Here is a 25,582-nt window from a genome sequence, read left to right on the forward strand (position 1 = left end):
TAGATCTAGACATGGTAGGGGCAGAGCTCAGGGCTCTTTCAGGCCTAGAACAGGGAGTTCTCCTGCACAGTCTTCTGGTGAGGGCAGGGGTCAGTCCTTTCGTAAACAGACCCAATGACCTACCTTTTCAGCTGCCAGAGCCTTCTCGTCTGGCAGCACCTTTGGGAGGAAGGTTGGCACTTTTCAAAGAAAATTGGAGTTTAATTACCCAAGACAAATGGGTATTGGATATCATACACCAAGGTTACAGGTTTTATTTCCATACCTTGCCTCCTTTCAGAGGCATGCCAGACATTCCTCCTCAACAAAGAATAGAGGCTCGCAAGCAAATTTCTCTGTTACTTCAACTAGGGGCCATACAGCCGGTCCCCATGCCAGAAGTGGGCCTAGGATTTTATTCTCGCCTGTTCCTAGTACCAAAGAAGGGGAACACTTGGAGACCAATTTTGGATTTATCTATCCTCAACACTTATCTGGACATTCCCAAGTTCAAAATGTTGACGTTACAACAGCTTTTACCTCTGCTGGGCAAAGATCATTGGATGGTAACTTTGGATCTCAAGGAGGCTTACCTTCATGTTCCTATCAGACTAAGTTGCAGGAAGTATCTGCGTTTTCGAGCTGGGACTTCTCACTATCAGTTCTCTGCATTGCCCTTTGGCTTATCTACTGCGCCCAGAGTGTTCACGAAAGTTCTGGCTCCAGTGATAGCTTTCTTCAGGCTAAAAGGAATACAGATCTATCCTTATTTGGACGACTGCCTGATTCTGGCTCAAGGAAGGAAGAGCTTCTTCATCATTTGGAATATGTGATAGCAGTGCTAAGATGCCTGGGGTATTCTGTGAACGAAATAAAGTCCAGTCTAGTACCCTCTCAGGATATGTGCTTTCTGGGTGTAAGACTGAATACAGCATCCCAGATGGCCTTTTTAACCCCGGACAAACAAAAGAGTCTTTCCCTTTACTTCCATCAACTATCTCATCAGTCCGGGCTGACTGCAAGGACAGTCCTTCAAGCCTTAGGGTTCATGGCATCTTGTATTCTGGTGCTTCCCAATGCCAAACTGCATATGAGGAAGCTGCAATGGTATCTCAAAATGTATGGACACAGCACTGCCAGGATCTGGACACTGTCATTCAAATAATACCTTGCATTCAAAACGAATTTTGCTGGTGGGCTCAGGAATGTCACCTAAACAAGGGACTCTCTGTGACCCGGCCAGAGGCGAGTCAGATTTTAACGACAGATGCCTCAGACAAAGCTCGGGGAGCTCATCTAAATGGAAAGTGGATACAAGACAAGTGGCCTGCCAGACTACAACATCTACATATCAATCTGAAGGAGATGTTAGCAGTCCAGTTTGCATTAATAGCTTTCAAGGATTTACTTCTTCCAGGGCAGGTGTTGATTCTAACAGACAACACAACTGTCATGTGGTACATCAACAAGCAAGGGGGAACACATTCTTATCCTCTATGCAGGCAAGCAATGATTTTGTGGGAGACTGCTCTCAGTTTACAGCTCAATCTTCAGGCAAGGTTTCTGCCAGGAGCACAGAACTCCTTAGCAGATGTGTTGAGCAGACGAATTATGGATCCCCACGAGTGGAAATTGGATCCTCATGTATTTCAGAAATTGACAGTGTCATGGGGAACTCCAGACATAGATCTGTTCGCTTCTCCACTAAACCATCAGCTGCCAAAGTTTTGCACAAAAGGTTTCATCCCACAGCTTGGAAAGTGGATGCTCTTTCTTTCAATTGGAGCAATCTTCATGTGTATGCCTTTCCACCTCTGCCTCTCCTCTCAAAGGTACTTCTAAAGGTCAGACAGGACAAGCCAAGGATGATTTTAATAGCTCCAGATTGGCCTCGACAGCACTGGTACCCATTACTGAGAAGTCTGGTACGGAAGCCTCCATGGCCTTTGCCTTCGATTCCACACCTGTTGTCACAGGAGGACAGCCATTTGCTCAATGTCAAACTTCACTCTCTTCACCTAACAGCCTGGCATATTCTGTTTTGAACCATAGAGGGTCTCAACTTCCACAACAAGTTTTGAATGTGATTTTGGAAGCTAGAAGGCCTAGTACAAGGAAAGTGTACGCAGATAAATGGAAGAGATTTTTATTTTGGAGTGCAGCAAAGGATTTTGATGTTTCTGAGCCTAATTTAAGTGTGGCTCTTCAATATCTTACTGAGTTACTGGACAAATGTTTGTCCTTCTCTTCTATTAAGGTTCATGCTGCAGCAATTTCAGCTCACTATGAATGTGACCCTCCATTGTTTTCTCATCCTTTGTTCAAGCAATTTCTTAGAGGGCAAAGAATATAAGACCCCACGAGAGCTCCTACTCCTGCTTGGGATCTCAATTTTGTGTTGGAGAAACTCACTCTACAACCTTTTGAGCCTGCAGCTACTTCTGAGTTGAAATATTTATCATGGAAGACTGCCTTTTTGTTGGCCATTATCTCTGCAAGAAGGGTTTCTGAATTACAGGCCCTTATGGCAGTTGAGCCTTTCTTGATTTTCCATAAGGATAGGGTATCTTTACGTACTAATCCTTCCTTTATGCCTAAGGTGGTTTCTAGTGTGGCTTTAAACCAAACTATTCATTTGCCTACTTTTTATGCAAATCCCCAAAATAAAGGGGAAAAGATTTTGCACACTTTAGATGTACACAGGCAGTTGCGATATTATTTGGACAGAACTAAAGGGTTCAGGCAGTCTCAGCAGTTGTTTGTTTCTTTTGCTTTGAGTTCTCAGGGCAAGCCTGTGTCAAAACAAACTATTTCTAAGTGGATTGGGTTTTGCATTGCTTTCTGTTATTCCCATCATGGCAAGGAGATTCCAGCTGGGATTAGGCCTCATTCCACTAGGGCTACTGCCACTGACAGCCTTTTGAGGAGTGGCAACCAAGGATATTTTGGAGGCAGCTACTTGGAGTTCAGTGCATACTTTCTCTAGGCATTATCACCTACCACTTTACTCTAAATCCAGGGCTGGTGTTGCCACTGCTGTTTTGCAGGGCATTTTGGCAGCTCCTGCTTCCTTGTAGTTTGGCCATCTTCCCTTACCTCTGCTTTGGGATTCTACCCAAGTGTAAGGACTGCAGCAATGTGAGATGAAGAACATAGTACAGTTTTGTACCTACCATAAATGTAGATGTTCGAAGATCCACATTGCTGCAGTCCAATTTACCCTCCCTCCTTCCCCTCTGTAGTTAGAGGTGGTTGTGTGGGTTGGGTTGTAAATATTGTGTATATTGTATATATTGTACATATAATTAGTGCAAGGGTGGTTGGTTGTTTGTTTGCTGTCTTTTGGTTTTGACCTTTATTTTTAGGGTCTTCTGACATCTGGGGCAAGAAAAGACTGAGGATATGACGTCGGTCATGCGCATTTGTACCCTGACGTCCTGATGTCAGTCAAATGCGCCTTGACCGACGTCAGCCTTATACTTTGATATTCGGGCCGACCGAGGACAGCGGACTACCCAAGTGTAAGGACTGCAGCAATGTGGATCTTCGAACATCTACATTTATGGTAGGTACAAAACTGTACTTTTGTAGATGTGTTAGCTCCAGAAACCCTGGTGACACTTACCAGGGGTATCAGATCTTTACATAGATTAGGGATGCATGAGTAGGCTGAATGATGCCATTATCCATGTTAGCCTGTTATCCACATATGAATCTATGGAGGCATACACCTATAGTGCTGTACCTTGATGAATACATATTTTTCCTGTGCTGACATTCCATCCTGTGCTGTGATGTCTATGAGTTTATTGCCACTGTATCCATAGGTGTTCCCTACAGATCCCTCAAACTGAACCATAAACAGGTCCGTGACACACCTTTCATTGTGTAAGTATACAGCCATTGCAACATCATACAGCATAAGGTACACACAATTATGTGGCTTACTCATTAGAAATGTCAGCATACATTATCTGTCAGTGACCAGTACAATTGGCATGGCAAAGCAACACTGCATTACACAATTACATATTAATTTATATAGTCACCCTGTGCATCAGACACATAGCTTCATTTCTCTGCATCCATGGTGAGGGTAACAGGAATATGGCATAGGTATCATCACTTGCATAGGGTGTTGTGTGGGGGTGCAGGAGGCTTAGGTTGACCCAATAGCTTGAAAGAATGTGTGTAAGTCACGAAGGGAAGCAGGCAAGATGGACCATGGAAATGTGCCATGTGTGTCTGTAGGTGACCTGATTTTGACAGTGATGTGTGAGTGTGTGCATGAACACAGTCAAGCTGAGTGCTAGCCTTACATGTGTGTATGCTGAGCAGCTTTGAATCACATGGTAGAGACAGTTCACCATCTCTGCTACTGAACACGGGAATTGGCTTTGCCAGAAGTTGCACTGGCACCTCCATGCCCAAGGACAGACGTGATGCTAGTACCTGATGGTGACTGCTGTCTGCTGGGACCATGTCCTCCACAGGAACACCTAGGACCATGAGCCCATGGCCTGCCACATCTTTGTGTGGAGAGCACATCTCCCTCTGCAGCACTAGATGTACTTCCACTGCAGGAGTGTGATTGTGCACGGCCACGTGGAATCTCAGCAGATGGAGTTGCTGACCTATGTCCACAAGTCCGATGCTCAACTCCAACCAAATGTTTCATCACAGACAATGTGCATTCCAAGACAGATATTCTGTGATCTGTCTCAGACCAACCTCTCTCCACTGCATCAGTGAACCATTCTAGGGTATCAGCAATGCGGTGGAGGCAGTCACTGATGTCAGACTGTGCTGTACCCATAACCCTGAACATTCATCTGGAGTTCCTTTTGGAATGTGGCTGTCCCTCCCTGATGGCCTGAAACATACACCAAGTGACCTGTGATGAGACATCTGCAACAGGTGGTGGTAGGACAGCAGGCCTCCTATGAGCACCCCCATCAATCCACTTGTGTGAAACCTCGCCAGTTGTTTGGCTATGGCCAGTATCAACACTCACTGGAGCCATAGTTGCCACACTTTCCTGTTCAATGTCCACACTCTCTGACTGTCCAATATCTGTAGCATCCAGGAACTGGGTACGTGTAGGCATACTGACTATGTGCAGTGATAATGAAGGCAGAACAGGGATTTAAACCTATGGGACAGATTCAGCCCCTGAAACTCCCACCTGTGCCTCACTTTGGCCACCATCATCAACACAGTCTGAAGACACACTGACATCAGGTTGTGTAGGGGACAAAGACCAACCACCCTGGTCACCTGTGATAAAAAAATGGGAGAAGCAGCACATCCATTCGTGCATGAATTGTGCCATCCCAAATAGAACGAAGATGCTCTCCTCCAAAAAAAGGAAGCCAATCTGGTGGTCCCCTGCCATAAGCAAACTATACAACAGAAGAAAGAAACTGTTGCAGAAAAGAGGAAAATCCCAGGATGCAAAAAACTCCCTTACCAGCCTCAGTAAGAAGCTGAGATCCCTCATAAAATCCTCCAAAACTAGTTACGAAAAAAAAAAATTGCCAAAGATTCCAAAGACAACCACAAGCATTCTATAGTTATGTCAAGAATCTAAATGGCAATGCTCAGATATGCTCTGAGCTACAACAAAATGGCATTAAAGATACTGATCCCAAGGATATTGCCAATATCCTGGTGGATCAATTTAGTGCCAACTTCACCCCCCTCTCACCCCCTAAAGGGCCCATCTCAATACCAAAAGATCGCCAAATTCCAGTAATCACGGCCACACAGGTAGAAACCGCACTCTCAAAAGCTAAGAATACAGCATCCATGGGACCAGATGACATCCCGGGCTGTGTACTACATGAACTACAAAATGAACTGGCACCTCACCTAAGTGTCATGTTTAATCATAGCCTCACCTAAGGCATCATGCCCAGTGAGTGGCGCACAGTTACAGTTATCCCACTCCACAAGGGGGATCCATCTTGGATCCCAGGATCTACCGTCCCATCAGTCTGCCGTGTCTGACTGCAAGGGCATGGAAAGCATTATCATGGAACTTATAAACAAAGACACTGGCAATCTTCAAACACTGGACCCCACCCAGTTTAGGTTTGTGAAGGGCCGATCTTGTCTTCTGAACCTGATTGACTTCTTTGAATCAGTCTCCAGAGCTGTAGATGAGGGTAAGGCGGTCCACATCTGGACCTCGCCAAGGTCTTTGACACCATCCTCCACTCTGGAATCATAGATAAACTTAATAAGCTGGGCATAAATCCCTACATCACTCAATGGGTTGTCAACTGGCTTACTGATAGAACCCAGATTGTAAAAGTAGCCGACTCCAAATCCAGCTCCAGAAAAGTGACAAGTGGAATACATCAGGGTTCAGTTCTGGGACCGCTCTTGCTTGGCATCTACTTCTCTGAAGTACAGGCCAACACTAAGGGACTTTTGCTAACAAAGTTTGCAGATGACTGCAAACTGGGAGCCATTGTTGAATCCCCAAATTATGTGGATATTCTACAAAAGGGCCTTACAGAAATAGATGTTTGGTGGCAGAGCCATGGGCTTAAGCTTAATGCCAAGAAATGTATAGTTATCCCCTTTGGGAAAAACCATGTACCCATGAATTACCACATAGGTGGCAGTACACTAAACTCTGAACGTGTGATGAGAGACTTAGGGACACAGGTGGACAGTGGTCTCACCTTCGATAACCACATCACCATAACAGTCAGGAAATCCTTCTATGTGGCACACCTCATGACTAAGGGATTTTCATCCGGAAAAAAGGAGGTCATTGTCCCACTGTATTCATCCCTCATTAGACCCATTATAGAGTACAATGTCCCGATTGGTATGTACCTCACAAGACATCTGCAACAGCTGGAAAGGCCGCAGAAATACCTCACTAAAAGAATCACAGGCCTAAAGCAGATGCCCTATGCCGACCATCTAAAAAAAACTCCAGCTATACTCTGTGGCATATCATCTACTCAGAGGCAATCTCTGCTTAACATACAAGGCCATGTCAAACCCAGAGCTGTTGAACATGCTCAACTTAAAGAAATCCCAATCCCTCAGAGCCACACACTCCAGGGATCTAAACCTTGTCATCACAATGAACAAAACATGCTGGAGGGATAAGTTCCTGACCCAGAGACTCCCCATACCCTGGAAAAGACTGCCCATACATGTCAAGCAGAGCACCTCCTTGGCCCTCTTCAAAAGGAACCGTGATGATTAAATGGGAGATAGGAAGTTCGCCCCAGGGATCACGTCAGTCGTCCTGCTAGACAGGTATCCAGGGAAGTAGATATTGTGGGAAGAAATATCAAGGGATACGTTATGGCTAGGCTTATATAGGCCCTAGAGCCGATAGCCTAGTACCCACCTATGAACCTATGAACCTATGTTGCAATATATGTAAAGCTGTATACACTGTTGTCACTAATACAGACCAATGTAAACCCAACCTCATAGAGTAGGACATGAGGACAGTACTTTTCCCACAAACATCTGTAGTTACTTGTAAATAAAAGCTGTTTACACAGCAATCTCATCAGCAACAATGATGTTCACTGTTGACATTTGTGAAGACTCTGCACAGTTGACACATATGGCAGTCTGTAATGTCCTGACAATACTGTCACATCTATCATTGAGGCCACACCTACAAGACATAGATATATGTGTATACAGTCAGAAAATATCTGTGTAGTTGGCAATCATGCCAACAGTGCAGCAATCTAGCCAGCAGGCCTGGGATGACACTTTAGGGAATACATTACAGCAAATCTACATCTGTAACAAAACAGTGTTGTGCTTACCTGGAGCAGGATTGCAGCCTTGTCCGATTCCTGATGGACCTGTGAAAAGTTGAGGGACAGGTAATGTAAACACCACCACATGTTGCACTATAACCGGGTAATGCATCTATATATCTCACATTTACAATAGCTATTTTCTTAATTATGTTGGTCAAACTCAGAGCATGAGATTCAAACTGCAGTTAAACTCTCCCCAAAAAACAAGCACATGACACCCACGTAAAAATATGTTCACCTTGACACACTGAATGCTACAGTATTCCAATGCTGATCAAACTAAGCCTATCTGGACGGTCCTCTGGCATGGAAACTGTAGCACCCACATCCACGATATATGGTGTGATGGATGCCTGGGAGCTGTCGTGTGTTCCTAGGTTTGCCAGGAATTCCTCAGTAACTGATAGTGGTGCTCTTCTTCATGCAGCATTTATCATATCTGTTGCACGGTATTGAACCTGCTCATATGTCCTGCTCTGGTGACCTATGGCATTGACATCACGGACAAGGTCAGCCCACAATGCTGCCTGCTGTTTCCTGTTTTGCCTCCCCCCAGATGGTAGGAGTTCATGGTGTTGATGAAGAATTTCCAGGATTATATCATTCTCAGCATCCATAAAAGGTGAATGGCAGCTTACATACATGTTTCCTGAAAGAAAGCAAAATGGGAACACATGTCAAGATCCCACACATGGGAGTACACTATGTAGAAATACAGCAAGAACAGAATGGCTAGCAGTATCCGCTGCTTGATCACACATGTCATATTCCACAGTGTGCAAACATACTAAGTGTGTGGCTACAACTAAAATACTGCAATAGTCAGCTATTCCTGTTTGTGCCATGACAGATACTGCTGTATGATCATACACCCAACACAGGAGTCCATTGTAGTGTGACCCTAGGAGTAACTCAACTTATAATATGTCAAAACAACAGTACTAAACAAATAGTAATGTGCTATTACAACCACTATAAAGGGACATTCCCATGAGACTAGTGTGGCAGATTGACAAAAAAAAATCCACTTGATTTATTGTACACCCTCCATAGGTGTAACAAATCTGGAGATCAATGACATGTAATCATTACAGTTCTCAGAAAGGTTTAATGCTATAATCCCCATTCCCCTAAAGTATATTCACACATATGCATCATGTTGTAAGGAAAAAGCTTACAAACCTGATGGAGTACAATACTCCTCTATTGATATTTGCAGATAAAGTTTTTGGCAATGCGTTTACTGTGTGAAGAAAGTCTCATACAGACTGGTTCCCCTAGCCAGCTGTTTGCCTTTTTGACATGGTTCTCATTACCAGGTGATTGGCTCTTAAGCAATCTGTGATTCTGAAATGCTAATTGCAGCCAACACAGCTGATTTGCAGTATAATCAGCCAATGGCATGCAACTACTGAACAAGATATAAGGCCTTCATGTAGATTAGAAGCCCTTTCTGATATGTTGTGCTGGACATTACTGGGGTCAAGATACTATGTCATAGCAGAGGGTACATCTGTAGCAGCTACTTTAACATACAGATATATGTAGTGCTTGAATCGAACCAAACAGCATCAAAAAATAAAAATGCAGTGCAGCAAAGGATAATCCAACAAGAATTTAATTGAAGCGCTTTTCGTCTGCTACTAATGGCAGACTTCTTCAGAATAAAAACGTATTCTAATCATACCCATTTTATACAGAACACATAATTGGTTAATAACCCAATTGAATACTCATTAGACATTTAAAAAGGCAATAATAAAAAAATGAAAAACTTTGTTTTAAAAGTCCTTCTTACATTAACATTCAAGAAAATATGTAATCAAAAAGATATGAAATTTACCACTCAAGTATATTGTTAGTTCTTTGGATAATGTATTTCTGTAACATTAAAAAGTCTATCTCTTTAGGTTTAACATACTGAGGAGGCAGCCTATAGAACATGCTTCATTTAAACCAGGGGGATGGTAAGATTCCAACCTGATTTGCCAATAAAGTTCTAAAACTAATAGTTTTAGTGAAGCCGGACCCCCTCTACTGTCATTGCAAACTTGATCAATTCCTATGAATTTAAATTGATGGTTTGGATATTCTGAGACATGTTTGGCCAATGCATTAGTAAGCTTACATTTCCTAATAGCATACTGATGTTCATAGACTGTTTCTTTAAATTTACGTTCAGTTTTTCCTACATAGTGGGCAGTACAATTTTGACATTGGGCTAAATATACTATCAATTTTGAATTACATGTGAATCTATGTTTAAGTTTAAATTCACCCTTATTGATGTTGAATCTATTAGATTCCATAATGTATCTACAATAATTACAATTGTGACATCTAAACATCCCTGGAGTTCTGACTAATAAATGTTTCATTTCAAACCAAGATTTTAGGTTCCTCCCTTTTTTGTAAGTCACTAAAGGTGTAGTACCTAACTTGGTGGATGCTGTCGAGTCCACACCAAATAACTGCCAATTTTTTTGGATGATAGACCACAAAGAATTACTGTCCACTGCAAACGTAGTGATGAATCTAGGAATATCAGTCAAGTCTACCCTTCTGAAGCCCACTTGCTCATGATCATCCGCTGAACTTAAGCATGTCACCGTACTCTCCTTTTCTCTAACTTTAAGCAGTGGCACATAAAAATTGCTGTTACTTTTCATGTTGATCTTGTCTATAAGTTCCTCAACTAAACAAATGGGGTACCCTCTACTTAAAAACATTGATTTAAGTGTATTACATTCAACTACAAAGTCTTCATCTTTACTGATCATTCTTGCTGCTCTAACAAGCTGCCCTTTCACTACTGCACGTTTTTGTGTGTAGGGATGGCAACTTGTGAAATGTAGTAGAGTGTTAGAATATAGCGGTTTCCTATATATCTTAGATGTATAACAAGACATATTCTCATCTTTAGATAAAAGAATATCAAGGTACGCTATTTCATTACTACTGAAAGTTGAAGTAAATGCTAGAAAATCAGTGGAATCATTCAAAAAGTCAATAAATGCAGTGGCTTGTGCTTCAGTCCCATTAAAAAGGATGAAAATATCATCCAAGTAACGGGTGTAGTATATTAATAAATCAGAAAAAATGGGATTGTTGAGAATGTATGAATGTTCCCACTGGGCCATGACTAAATTGGCCACGCTGGCTCCATATGGTGAGCCCATCCCTACACCAACCGTCTGCAAATAGTAATTATCACCAAACATGAAGTAATTCCTAGGTAGTGTTAAATCAAGTAATTCTGTTACCAATGAGATATCATGACTGTTGGCCTCTGTAGCTTTTAACCTGTCACAAACCCATTCAATAGCTGTTTCCTGGGGAATACAGGTGTAAAGGTCTTTCACATCTATTGAAAGAAGATTGTAATGCTGTTCAAAACTTAATTCGTTGATTTTAGAGAGGAAGGTCCATGAATCTTTACAGATCTGAGACTCGAGAGAGATGTATTTACTTAGAATATGATCTACTACCTTAGCACATGCGTAGATTGGTGATCCACGACTGTCAATAAGTGGACGCATGGGAGGATCATTAATGTTCTTATGTATTTTTGGTATTCCAAATAAATACGGTATTTTTTTATTTTTTTATTATTGCCTTTTTAAATGTCTAATGAGTATTCAATTGGGTTATTAACCAATTATGTGTTCTGTATAAAATGGGTATGATTAGAATACGTTTTTATTCTGAAGAAGTCTGCCATTAGTAGCAGACGAAAAGCGCTTCAATTAAATTCTTGTTGGATTATCCTTTGCTGCACTGCATTTTTATTTTTTGATGCTGTTTGGTTCGATTCAAGCACTATATTTGTGTTTCAACAGTTTGGGAAGTACTCCAAGGCTTGCTTATTTTGTTTTTACACAGTCGGTGTTCTACAATTCTTTGGTATGGCGTCTGAGTCTTTATGTGAGCCAGCCAGTGAGTTCCCCAACGCTACACCGGAACTTTTAAGGTCTGTGAATTCAGAAGCAGGTATTCCTCCTGCATCTAGTAACCAGTCAGCTATTATCATCAGTTCCGATGAACGGAACACTAACAGTAAGTCTGTTGACTTACTTTTAAGTAAACTTGATGCAGTGCTACTTGGAATTGAGAAACTAGAAAAAGCTCATGGTATATTGTTAACCTTGCCTTCTGAAAACAATGCTGTTGGTACTGTCAATAATGTGTTCAATGCTGCCGCTCTTAAACCAGGTATGGATGCCGCCTTTTATAAACACGGCACAATTCAAGGAGCACAGTTGGAAATGAATGGCGTTTCTAACAATATTTTGAGAAGCGGCATGGGTGACAATGCAGATTGTATCCACAACGATAAAACTAATTTGGGAGCTGAACAGCGATCTATGCATACTATAAACAACAAGCCGATTCCTGTTGCTTGTAACGTCACAAGCGAAGTAGAGTTAGGTGACACCAATAAAGCTAGGCAGAGGAGAATTCCAGCCGACGATGAACCACACCATGCTTGGCAGAGGAGAATTCCAGCCGACGATGAATTACAACAAGCAACAGTACCATCAATAACTGTAGATAATGTTAACACATTAGTGATGCGACATCCAAAGACATTGAATGCAAATCAAACGGATTCCATTTTAGTTAACCAAGTAACCGCTAGTGATAAACAAGTGGACATTGATGCACACAACAGAAGGACATGTCAGTCTTCCACCAGCATGGCCACAACAGGTGGAGCAGGTACTAACGAGTCGGTTTTGGTGAGTGTAAACACCAACAACGTACCAAATTTTTTAAACTGGATTAATATTAATCCATCATTTACTTATGGAAAAGTGACTACTAACATTCAGAATGATACTATTGATTCTGACATTTACAACAAATTGAAACAATTGGATAGTATTTTATTTAAAATTAAAAAGTTGAAACTTGAAATAGTTTATTTTAACGAATGTTTAACAAGAAAAATTGTGCCAAAAGGTTTAAGGCACTTTCAATATCCTACAGGCCTCATTGCCAACTCTGAGTTTCATTTAGATTTGTGTAGTATGTATGATAGACATGGATTTGAACTGTTGAAGCTTATGAGTAAACATTATGCATTACAAATAGACCAACTGAATGATGAAGCAACAGTACTGGATAAAATGATTAAAACTGATGCAATGTTTGACAGTTATAGATTTGAATACAGTAAACTGTTTAGTAATATTGATGAACATTTGGTTAAAATACAAGCTGTTAAAGCAAAAAAACTTGATAGGGATACTAAGGCATATAAGGAAGGGACAGCATATCCCAAACCTTCACCTAGTCAGGTATGGAGGGGAAATGCCACTACACGTAGTAATGGACATACGTCTAATTTAATCAAAGATAGTTTCGCCCCTTGTGATACGTCCCGTCCTAATTTAAATGAAGGTGAGAACCAGAATGAAGTCCAAAGCATGGAGAGAGTTGAGCCCCCCAATGAACTACGTAGAAGTGAGAGATTGCAGAATAAGAATAACATGGATAGTTACCACAATAACAATGGTCAGGGTACTTTTTTAGGAGCAAGACCAAAAGTGCAACGCCAATGGCAGAACCACTCTTATCCATCCAGGAACAACCGTTAACACCTAATTTAAGCCTACTTAATAATTCAAGTCTACTTAATAATTTAGAACTTGTACCTGGAATAGAGGAAGTAGAGTTAAATGAAGTAAAAACACATCAAGAACCTAATATCATCACCAATTCGTTAGGTGATTTCAAAGTGTATAATTTTTCAAAAGTTGATATATCAATAGAAATGGCTGATTTAATGGCCAAGGGCCTGACTTATGTTCCACATCATCATATGGACTTGGTTAAAGCCATAATTGATGTTAAAATTTTCACACGGAAACTCAATTTCAGGCTAATGATGGGAGGAGGAGTATATGTGGGAGATAATAACCAGTTACATATCCCTAGTACTTACAACCCTCCACTACATCCACTTTTAGCTATGTTTGAATTAATGTGTGAACTTGACATCAGGAGGCATATAAAGAATCGCACGAATATGATCCGATACAATAATAGGGAATAAATAGAAAACATTCGTACCCTCCATATGAACAACCTGCGTATATGTAAACCAGATAAAGGAGGAGGGGTTGTGATTTTTGATAACAGCGATTATATTGACCGTATGGCATCAATTTTAGACACTCCTGCCTATGCTCTGAGCTCCATGAATGAAATCAATAACGCTTATAAAGTAATCAAAGATCACTTAGAAGAAATGTACATAGAAGGGAGGATAAATCAAGATCAGTACAACTATATGACTACTCTACATCCTAGGATACCGTATTTATTTGGAATACCAAAAATACATAAGAACATTAATGATCCTCCCATGCGTCCACTTATTGACAGTCGTGGATCACCAATCTACGCATGTGCTAAGGTAGTAGATCATATTCTAAGTAAATACATCTCTCTCGAGTCTCAGATCTGTAAAGATTCATGGACCTTCCTCTCTAAAATCAACGAATTAAGTTTTGAACAGCATTACAATCTTCTTTCAATAGATGTGAAAGACCTTTACACCTGTATTCCCCAGGAAACAGCTATTGAATGGGTTTGTGACAGGTTAAAAGCTAGAGAGGCCAAGAGTCATGATATCTCATTGGTAACAGAATTACTTGATTTAACACTACCTAGGAATTACTTCATGTTTGGTGATAATTACTATTTGCAGACGGTTGGTGTAGGGATGGGCTCACCATATGGAGCCAGCGTGGCCAATTTAGTCATGGCCCAGTGGGAACATTCATACATTCTCAACAATCCCATTTTTTCTGATTTATTAATATACTACACCCGTTACTTGGATGATATTTTCATCCTTTTTAATGGGACTGAAGCACAAGCCACTGCATTTATTGACTTTTTGAATGATTCCACTGATTTTCTAGCATTTACTTCAACTTTCAGTAGTAATGAAATAGCGTACCTTGATATTCTTTTATCTAAAGATGAGAATATGTCTTGTTATACATCTAAGATATATAGGAAACCGCTATATTCTAACACTCTACTACATTTCACAAGTTGCCATCCCTACACACAAAAACATGCAGTAGTGAAAGGGCAGCTTGTTAGAGCAGCAAGAATTATCAGTAAAGATGAAGACTTTGTAGTTGAATGTAATACACTTAAATCAATGTTTTTAAGTAGAGGGTACCCCATTTGTTTAGTTGAGGAACTTATAGACGAGATCAACATGAAAAGGAACAGCAATTTTTATGTGCCACTGCTTAAAGTTAGAGAAAAGGAGAGTACGGTGACATGCTTAAGTTCAGCGGATGATCGTGAGCAAGTGGGCTTCAGAAGGGTAGACTTGACTGATATTCCTAGATTCATCACTACGTTTGCAGTGGACAGTAATTCTTTGTGGTCTATCATCCAAATAAATTGGCAGTTATTTGGTGTGGACTTGACAGTATCCACCAAGTTAGGTACTACACCTTTAGTGACTTACAAAAAAGGGAGGAACCTAAAATCTTGGTTTGGAATGAAACATTTATTAGTCAGAACTCCAGGGATGTTTAGATGTCACAATTGTAATTATTGTAGATACATTATGGAATCTAATAGATTCAACATCAATAAGGGTGAATTTAAACTTAAACATAGATTCACATGTAATTCAAAATTGATAGTATATTTAGCCCAATGTCAAAATTGTACTGCCCACTATGTAGGGAAAACTGAACGTAAATTTAAAGAAAGAATCTATGAACATCAGTATGCTATTAGGAAGTGTAAGCTTACTAATGCATTGGCCAAACATGTCTCAGAATATCCAAACCATCAATTTAAATTCATAGGAATTGATCAAGTTTGCAATGACAGTAGAGGGGGTCCGGCTTCACTAAAACTATTAGTTTTAGAACTTTATTGGCAAATCAGGTTGGAATATTACCATCCCCCTGGTTTAAATGAAGCATGTTCTATAGGCTGCCTCCTCAGTATGTTAAGCCTAAAGAGATAGACTTTTTAATGTTACAGAAATACATTATCCAAAGAACTAATAATATACTTGAGTGGTAAATTTCATATCTTTTTGATTACATATTTTCTTGAATGTTAATGTAAGAAGGACTTTTAAAACAAAGTTTTTCATTTTTTTATTATTGCCTTTTTAAATGTCTAATGAGTATTCAATTGGGTTATTAACCAATTATGTGTTCTGTATAAAATGGGTATGATTAGAATACGTTTTTATTCTGAAGAAGTCTGCCATTAGTAGCAGACGAAAAGCGCTTCAATTAAATTCTTGTTGGATTATCCTTTGCTGCACTGCATTTTTATTTTTTGATGCTGTTTGGTTCGATTCAAGCACTATATTTGTGTTTCAACAGTTTGGGAAGTACTCCGAGGCTTGCTTATTTTGTTTTTACACAGTCGGTGTTCTACAATTCTTTGATACAGATATATGTGTTACATGCTGTAGCTGATGCTGCAGGCAATAGGCATAGGCAGAGAGTGTGAACACTTTGGAGGACAACAAGCTGTAACAGTAAGTGTGGGAGCTGTAGCAGCCTTGTTGTAGAGGCAGAGCCAGACTGAGGGTACCCATTCCACTGCAAATTAAGGCAAGTGTTTAAGGCAAGTATGTTAGGCAACAGTATCACTAACAGAGTACTAGGCAACATGTTTATTGTGCCCTTGAGCAATATAGGGGTAAATATACCATTATGTCAACCATGTGGGCATCTGCCAGGCCATGTGTTGCATTATGTTAGTCATTTGGAATTTGTGTGCTGGAAGTCCTTGTTAGTAGCAGGACATATGTGTATGTTAGTTGTGCAGCTGTGCTAATCTGTAATATCGTTATGAAATAATTATATGCTGCATTCTGATATTAGTCGGCCTCAATTGCATTACCTAAGTTAAACTCCTCTGTGAATGCATATTAATGCATGACCTGACACTTTATGCACTTTACAATGTTGCTATAGTGATATGTCAAGTTTGTTCCTGTCTGCAGGCCTTTGACTTTCATCACTGAAAAGCAGATATTGCATCTGAAATGCATTGTGTGGATAGAGTGCAGGACTCAGTCATTCCTTGATGGCTTCACAATAATGTAATTTAAATGCTACATACCACTGGATTTGACCTCAGGACCATGTATGGCAAAACTTACTGTTTACAAAGCATTTAACAGACTGAGCTACTGAGTCACTGTTACAGTATGTGTATTTGTGAAGATATAAGTGCACACATACAGGGTGTGACATACCACTATTACATCCATTATTATGTGCCTGGTTTTATAGGGATGTATTTCTCCACCAGAGTCCCAGTTGAACATGTATTTTGCCATTAATGTTTTAGTAAGTGTACTTGTACATGTTGTTGATAAAAGTGCACATTTACCTCCATTTAGAGACCTCACTTACATCCATTATTCTGTGTCTGGCTTTCTAGTGGTGTAGACCTCTACCAGACTCCCAGTTACACTCCCAGTTTTTCCATTACTCTTTCAGCAAGTTTGTGCAAAGCAGGGTGATGCGCAGCTCTGCTTAAACATGCTTAATGACGGTAACTTGCAATTACTATGTTTTGCTTAAACCACCTGTTTTAATTAACAGATGTGTGGTGTAGTAGGTTAATGCAGTGGTCTGCAGGTGTGATGGTCTTGGGTTCGAAATAGATGACAGGTGTTTGTTTTGTACAAATTTATTATCATTTAAAACACATATATCAATATAGCTACATTTAGCTGAGCTTACAAATGCTGCGCGATGCATCGCATCAAGCAAAAAATCTTTAAAGAAAGAAAAATAGCGAGATAGGACAGTGGTGAAATGGGGTGCAAGCAAGGGGAAAAACATAATGAAAGGCAGGTAGAGATATGCAGGAAGGGTGTAGGTAAGAACCATAGCTATCCATTTCTTCATCAGCAACAACTGTGCACTTTGACAGAATTTGTAGATGGATTTGGACTGTCACCTCCAGAGAGAGGGGTGATGACAACATAACTGTGTTGTCAAGCCAAATGGACCAAATTACATGTGTCTGGTGGACACATGCAAAATGAAGAGCTATGTATGAGATGATATTTTGTTTTTGAGGGGGGCAAGTGCCCTTTTTTTTAAGGTGAGAGTGGAATATTGGGGAAGGGACATAGGTGCGTGTGGGGGACATAAGTTGGGAGAGTGGGGAAGCTTTTGCAGACAGACAAGAAACACAAGGCAGCAGACAGGGGTGAAGTGTGACACAAGAGGTGGGGTGAACACCTAGGATGGAGGTGGTGTTGTGGAATCCCAGTCTCAGATTCCTCCACAAGGTAGTAGCATGACTCAAACCCCACCCATGGGACTGTTGGCGCTGCTCTTTCACTGCCCCTGGGGTGGCAGTGATGGAGGCTGGGTTCTGAGGTGAGGCTGCCCCACCAGGTTGGGGATCATGCCCTCCATCCAGCATAGGCAGTGTCCAAAACCTCAGAACACAATCCTGCACACCAATCCTGGTAGTTTGTCATGGCTGACAACACCACCCCCTCCACCACCACAACCAAAGGGAGGCCCAACCCTGGCCTGTGGGGTGGAACTACCTAATACCACAGGTAGTGCATTGGCAGCAGAAGGGGCACCACTGGGCTGTGTCCCAGATGTGCTGGGCCCCTGTGCCACAGCCAGAGGAGCCAAGGAAGATGGATCACCAGGAAATGGCCTACTTTGTTGCACTGTAGTAAATTAGATATAACAAAAAGTTAAGGTTAGTAATAACCAAAACAATGTTAGTATTAACATAACAGAACCTAATATTGATTAATCTAAATACATATTAAGGTATATTATGTGGAACACAACAATAAATAACATAATAGTAGGTATGTTAACAGAAAATCAGTATGAAATAACCCATGAGGTCAACATAATAGTTTAACAGAATATATTAACATTAAATCATAATAATAAATAATATTAATAAATTAAAGAAGATAAGGGGTGGGGAGAGAGAGAAAAGCATACCATTAGTGAATTCACAGATGATATTAATACACAGACTACTAATACATACTTCTAGAGGTGTGCAGTGTCAGTTGTGAGTACAATGATTCATATTCTTCTATAGATGATGTAGCATGTACATACCTTTCAAGCTGTTACCATGGGACAGTATGGGCCAAGCACTAACGAATGCAGGTACACAACTGTATGGAACTGTTTCACATAATGTTTACATACATAACTACCAAGGTGTTCTGTAAATTGATTTGCAAATACATTGCATTCCAGGTAATCATTTATCTGCTAATCATGGGCCAGACAGATTAGCCAGTTATCATTGCATTATGAAAAATCACGACAGTTGAGAGGTATGTTTGTCAACATTAAGTAGACTAGACAACTATCATGTCTTAGTTGGCAGGCATGGGAGTAGAATCCAAAAGCTATGACTCCAGAGGACATGCGCAGGTAATGTAACAATTGCCTGCAGTGACATTAGAACACACAAGCAATGACTACAGACCTAATGTAGTTATTTGAACATATTACTTATCAAACCACAATACTGATTTACACTTTATTGTTATTGCTCCTTAGAATCTGTGAAGTATATACATGATATCTGCCCAGAATGTGGGCTACCTTACCCATATACTTTGTTCCTGTAGTGGGAGGAACAGAGAGCATTCTTTGACTGAAAGTGGCCTGAAGATAGCCCTGAATGGTACTGTGGGTTGTGCAGTACATTTATCAGGCAATTACTTTTGCATTCTTTATTTATTTCAGTTTTACAGTTGACTGCAGTGACATTAGAACACATATGTATTGAATACAGCACTACTGCAGTTATTTGCACACATTAGTTATCAAACCACAATCCTACTTAAACCTTTATTGCTTATTGTTATTGGTATTGTTTATTGTTTATTGCACTACAGTTATCAGAAAATATCCATACTTACCACACTCATGGTGCATCCTGGCCAGGCACCCGGTGTGCGACTGGACATTGCTAGCCCGTTCAGCTGCAGTTGCTGGAAGAGAAGCACAACATTATGCATACCAGTTTTGCATGGATTCAGTTTGTATTTTAATAAAGTAGTAACAAACAAACTTACACATCTGTGAGGCATACCCAGCCCTAGCCTTTTGGACTCGGGTATCCAAGGTTCCCCTCTTCCTTCACTTCAGATCATCACAGTGGTGACAACACGGCTCACCAGTGTGGGGGGATACCAGTAGCACTGATAAGATCCCTGGCCAACTGAATCCAGGCTTCAGCTTTACATTCTGTGCCCTGATAACTGCCCTACAACAGCTGGGGTTCATAGTTCTGGACCAGGAGTCCAACAAAAACTCTGGACTCCTGCATGTGCCACCTCTGCACCTGAAAGCGCACTCCCTCACCAACACCACCAGGCACATCAACAGGTTAGTAAGACTTTAATGAATGCTGCAGAATTCCCACCTATTAGCATTAATATAGGCTGTTATCCCACCCTTACATGTCATACTGTAACATTCAAAAAAAGCACTGCGTTGCTTAGAATCATGCAAACCTGCTTAGTAGAGCTGAGCATCCCATAAACTTGCACAACCGTGTTTTAGCGAAGCTTAGCAAAGTGCAAACAGAAGTAGCTGTTGACCATGTTTAAGCAGTGTTTAGCACCACAAAGCTTTTCCAAATGTAACAATTTTGTTTTTAAATGAAGCTGCCCTTTAGCTCACCTCACACATTTCCACAGCAATAAATGTAAAAAGGTATGTCTGTTGGGGACTCAAACCCACAACCCACTACACTTGAAGTCACGAGTCTACCTATTTTGCTACTTGGATAGTGAGAAAACTAGTATACCTTTTCATATACTACTAAGCTACCTGTTAGTATTGCTAAGCACCACACTGTGCAAATGGCCATTCAAAAAATTTAAATAAAATAAAAAACTTAGACAACTATAACTAATTAATTACATCTGGTTTCTATTTTTAGATGCCTGCCAGGTGTCAGTTGTGCATGTGAAGTGCAGCTCAGTACTGCTGTGCTCCACACTATGCTGTGCAAACTGCATAAAAATAAAAAAAAAAATTAGTAATAATAACTATTCAACTCACACATATTTATACACTAACAGGACACATAACAGCAATTCTTATCTTGTATATAACATCTGTCCAGATACACTTTGGACAATCCACAACCAAGGGACAGCCTCTACACTATTGCCTACATGGATACAATATCCATGTTACTATGATCTCCCTTGGCGGTGAGCCATGATTAATATGCAAGGCACACTGTTGAGGGGGAACCAAGGCCGTGTACACCAGTACATTATGTGTAGGCTCTACACGGAGCCTACACAGATTTTATTGAATCCTGGAGATAGTTTTTCATTGCATATTATAATTTTTGTTATGTAGGCCTCTACAAAATTGCCATTTACTTATCATTAAGGCATAGTTCATTAAAGACAATAGGCTAAATTAATTATAGTTACCTGTTTTTGTATGTACTGACTAGTTGACTTGAATTTTATGGAAACATGCAGATACACTGAACAAAGGTTTCTGCTAAATAAATATCTATTTATTTTATGTTTAAGAACATTGAGTTAATTAAGTTCCTTTTCATGTATTTCTGTTTCTGTGAAGAAACGTATGACCTGATATGTGCCTTTTTTATTCTTTCATGTACATGCATAAAACCGTAGTTTTATATCTTTAGTTTTGCAACAGTTAATAAGCCGTATAAGAAGTACAGTGAGCGCAAACAGCTCTAACTTCATTAGTTACACAGCTGCAGAAAAACAATTAAACAAAATCTCAATTGATGTTGCAGCATATTTTGTGTTATATGCCTAAATTACAGTCTTCAGCCTGTAATTTTATTTGTTTCCAAACAGTTATCTTTTTTATTTAAATTTCTGATAGTTGACTTCTCTGGTATATGCAGAATTTCTCTGAATGGCACATGTATTCTAAAGCCTCAAATACAGATCAATAGATTAAGTGTATATCTCATGTCAGAGTCTTAACTAAATGAATGTCATATTTTATGTTTCATCCAATGTTTTCCAAAAATATGGGCCTGTTGCCTAATGCCATATGCATTAATGATTCTGATCTCAATAAAACTGTAACCCTTTGGACAGTTTTTCTGGTGTTCATGGATTACCTCCTTCTAATATTCATTACTCATATCTAAATGTCCATACTATTATCTATCATTAAATTAAAGAATTCTGCTCCATACATGCATAACAACCCATTGAAATTTTCTGTTTTCTTCCATTCCCCACCGCTAACTGCTTATGTCCTTTATTTCTTCAGTTTGACAATCAGAGTATTTAAAAGTTCATAATGCACAGACACTGAACCCTAGTGAGTCTTCACACTTTGAAGTCATTTCACTTCTGGTTGATGTATTGAAAAGGTGTGTTACATTTATGGAGGAAGCGCACACTGAGTGACTATTAAAATACTAAACAGAATATGTGGTTTTAGTTATGAGAGAAAACTGTTAAGATTTATAGGTCTGGAAATGTCAGAATGGCTGACATCTGTTTTCACCAATGGAAAGAGCTCCGAGTTGCATATATTAGTTCTGGGAAGAAAGCCATCCAACACTTTCAAAACAAAAATTATTTACTTTTGGTTTCCCAACAAATGATTAAAACCCAGAAGGAAACTCTGCCTCTGATAAAAAGTATAATCTAAGTTGTGAGTAGCTGAGTATTAAGTTAGACAAGAGGGGGAACAAGATGATCTCTGTTTTCTTAAGTTCAAGGTTTATTTCAAAAACTTCATTCTTAAATAGGAAACAGAATTTAACAGTAATTGAGAAGTTGTAAAATCACTTCACATAATTGAAATGACTATAGAACTATAACAGGATGAAATAAGGCACCTTGTATCATTCTACCAGCGTAGGACTTGTGATAAAACACAACTGTGCAGGACAGCAACACTAGGTTACAATAATAGTTTATTCATTCATTCACTTATTCATTCTTGTATTTTGTGACTACTTTCTTATTCCACTGCATGGTCATGGGTTACATGGACCCTATCCCAACCCTCAGTCGCTACAGGGCAAAGAAGCTTATGCTGAACAGAGTACCAACTCATCAGAACACACACACACACACACACACACACACACACACACACACACACACACACACACACACACACACACACACTTAATCTCATATGGCATGCATGCTTATTACCATTGTTCAGAGGATCTCTAATTCACCTTTTGGAATGTCAGAGGAAAGCATAGCACAGGGTGAAAATCCACATGAATACAAGGAAAATGTTTAGACTTCACACAGAGTCACCCAGACTGAGAAATTAAATAGAAAACCAAGTAATGTGAGGCAGCACTGTAAACCAGATACCAATCTTCAGAAATCAGTCTTGGCATCTCCACTAATAAAATGATAACATCAAGTAGTGACCAAGAAAGTGCATCCATCCCTCTCAACACAGAAAGACCAAATATACTTCACCTTTTTAATACAGAGACATTCAGTTAACAATCCATAAGAAATAACGTATCTCCAGAGAATGAACCCTTGCATCTCTGCAGCATAAACCCATTCCCTAATACATAAGTGAAGAGGTTTTCAAATGTCATTTATGTTTTCATATGTTCTGTCATGCTCAAAGTAACCACATGCTCTGATTCTAGGACTTTAGAGAATTCATTCAATATGTTCTTCACAAAAATCATCTTTATTCTTGGCTATTGAACAAATAATTTGGATTATAGCAATGACGCAACAAAACAATTGCGCTCAACCAATGATGGCCAGTGGTCTACCATACACTTTTGAGGAAAATATCTGTATTGCAGATATTTCATGAAACTAGTAGAAATCTACTCCATTTTATTCATTTTTTAAAAAAAAACTTTTCATTGAACGGTTCAAAAAATGGCAAAAAAATAAATAATGACTTCATACTGAAATGTCGGCATGCATAACACCTATTGTGTAGATATACCAAAACTGCATAAGAAGAGCATATATTAAGCATCACTCTTCCCCTTTAACTCCAGCTTGAACTCTCACACCACCTCATTTACCTCCAGTGTACAACTGCACATAAAATAATCTACAAACCTTTGGTCTGCCCTGCCCGCAGTTTGTTATTTAACAGCTCTCTACCCAAAACTAAAAGATCCCTCATATCTTAAAATAAACACCTTCTGGTTGTACATAAACCTAACATATCAGCTAGTCAACTTCTATACTCTTGTTCTGTGGTCAAAGACTGGAAATCTCCTCCCTTAACAATCAGAGCTAACCACATCTTTGCATTGCTCAAAATGTCTTTAAACAAATGCCTCTCTACATCCTGGATCTGCATCTGTGCCAGCACCCCCCCTTAAATCCTAATCATCCTTTATTTCCTGGACATATCATATAGCCTCTCATTTATCATCTTTGTTTATTTTCTACAAAAAGAGACTTGTACCTCAGTGTCCCTTTCTGTTTTTCTTTATAACTTCCATTAAATCCAAATTAACATTTTGCAAATACTTCTTGAAATAGCCTCATTGTTTTTTGGGCAGAGTTTTGTATAATGTTCAGCCCTTTATTTAAGTTTTGTCTCACTTTGTAATTTATGTTGCTTTGTATTACTTGCAAGTAATCAACAATGCTTGTTTCTGTTTATTGTGGAGCTTTTCTCCGTGGGTCTCCACTGAAAAAGGACTATTTTTGACCCAGTTAGGCTACTCCGGTAAACAAATGCCAATAAATAAATACATTTTTTACAGGAAGAGAGACCCCCACACCCCAAACATTTATATACCAACTCTAAGAATACCATACCTTAGAGAAAAGGGAATGGTCATCTCAGACTTGGTATATGTAAGTCCATTTTATTTGTCCATTCAGTGTGCATATTCTGCGACTAGCTGAAGCAGGTACCAACATTTCAAATGGTTACCTAAATAACACATGACATAAAAAAGAGACCTTTTCCTGATTTGTACAGCAAAAATCAATACAAACAATTACTCATTTGGGAACCACCCCTTGAAAAATGATCAGTTGTAAAATTACTAAATAAACATAAATGTAACAGCAAGTCTCAATGAATTATTAAATAAATTATTAATTAAAAAAGTATTTTAGAATCATTACTAAACAGGTGGTTAAAATAAATAAGCAGATTGCAGCTATAACTGTAACACTAGCAAAACATAAAAATTATAAGTAGAAATATGGATGTAAGAACACTAATGGTGAAAGAGGCACTTATAGTATTCCAAAACCAATTATTAGGAGACAGAGGATGACCATTGTAATCATTCTGTTGGGATCTGAAATAATGATTTCTGGACAGATATCTAAAAGATAAACCTTTTCCTAAATTTCTTTGAAAGCTTATATTTATTTAAACATTTTAATGTACAATAACAGAAATTTTTGAAAAAAGTTATTTCATTAAGAAAAATCTCCCATACAGTAGTACAGAGCTTAACAAAATCTTTGACTGACCATAACATGTTGTTTTCCTTTGTTTTATCTAAATCGGAATTTAAAGTTGATTCTTGCAAGAATAGTTTACCACTCAAGGGGCCCAATTCACTAACAACTACACTAAATGCTGCTATTATGTAGATGGGGTGGCACACCATTAACATGATAGTGCACTTGGTTTTCATGTGGTATTCATTAAACAGCTCTATGTTGAGCCGCAAAACAAAGGGAAATGACACAAAATATTAATGATAACATAAGGAGCAAAATTACATGCTAATTAACAAATCCAACACAGAGGAGCTATTCAGGG

The sequence above is a fragment of the Protopterus annectens genome, chromosome 17.part0, assembly GCF_019279795.1.
Source record: "Protopterus annectens isolate FY-2018-M chromosome 17.part0, PAN1.0, whole genome shotgun sequence".
In the NCBI taxonomy this organism is placed as follows: domain Eukaryota; kingdom Metazoa; phylum Chordata; order Ceratodontiformes; family Protopteridae; genus Protopterus; species Protopterus annectens.